The sequence below is a fragment of the Labrus mixtus genome, chromosome 4, assembly GCF_963584025.1.
Source record: "Labrus mixtus chromosome 4, fLabMix1.1, whole genome shotgun sequence".
Classification (NCBI taxonomy): Eukaryota; Metazoa; Chordata; class Actinopteri; order Labriformes; family Labridae; genus Labrus; species Labrus mixtus.
The window spans coordinates 10,283,343-10,284,645 of record NC_083615.1 but is presented as its reverse complement, the minus strand read 5'-3'; positions in this window follow the sequence as shown (position 1 = coordinate 10,284,645).

Genomic DNA, 1,303 nt, shown 5'->3' with positions numbered 1-1,303 from the left:
CTGCATTTCCCACCCCTTTAAGATACCTTCTTTCAAGTCCATATTTGTAGACATTTTTGAGGTGAAAGTTCTCTGTTTGTTGCACAAACAAAGTTGTAGTTCCCACAGTAAAGAAACACACAGTAGTCATTAAAACCTGCTGACAGTCATTTAGTAAATGCACACATTATGACCAGTGAACACAAAATACTTTCCCATTGTAAAACGTAAAGCTGTTAGGCAGCCTGGAAAATGTTGCCCCATGTCAGCATACTTCCAAATGAATGAGGCAAAGGCCAGACTGAGCTCTAGCTGAGAGCTGTGGACTCCCTTTTGTGTGTGAAACTAGCAGGCAACGTACAGGATAACAGGAGAGCTAATTATTTTTAACAGCTTAACACTCCAATCAAATGAGCTTTCTGGAGATTTTAACTCACTGTTGTGGCTAACGTCACCAGAGAACAATGATCCTCTTTACAGAATGTCGTCTTTGTTCTCCTGCATTTCACACTGACAAGAGGCCTGCGAGGTGTACGCAATGCAACCCATTAACTCACACACACACACACACCCCTTCATGAGATGACCCAGACAACAGGCCAAACAATCAATATATGGTATCCCCATACAGAAGAAGAAAAAACTAAAATTCTGTCTCGTGGCTACATGATTTTTTATCACAAATGAAGAGTCATGCAGCGTTTGTTCAGTGGAGAAGTGTACAAAGCTTGTGAAAAAAGAAACCAAGTTGTCATGAGGGAATACTTAGATAGCCCAAGATAAATTTTGACAATTTTTCCATACAAGATTGTTTTCCTCCTGTAGATAACCTTTTTTTTTTTTTTTTATTAAGGCAATGAATCAATCAACAGCGTTTCCCTTTTTACTTGCTAAAACTGATCCTAATATTCTGCGTAAGTTAGGAGGGACTCTGGGCTCTCTTCAACAATTCCAAAATAACTCTTGTAACATTGTTTTAACGCCTGGTTACTTTATACCTTTTCTCTAATTTAAAGGGAAATGCTTAAAAAATGTGATTTTGATCTTGAGCATGTTTCAAAAGTCTTTTACAGAAATTGATGTCATGTTTGTTTGGGATCTAACAATAGATGTAAAAAAAAATATGGTAAAGACAATTGATGTTGACATTTGATTGATTCTGGTATACTTTTGCATATATATATATATATATATACTATTTGTATACTTTTCAATTGGTAGAGCCCTCCTGATGAAGTATTAGTATTCTGTCAGTGGTGTAAATGTTCAGTTTTTTTAATCTGTTTAGTTTTTTAAGAAAATGTGAAACCTCTATGTGGTCTTA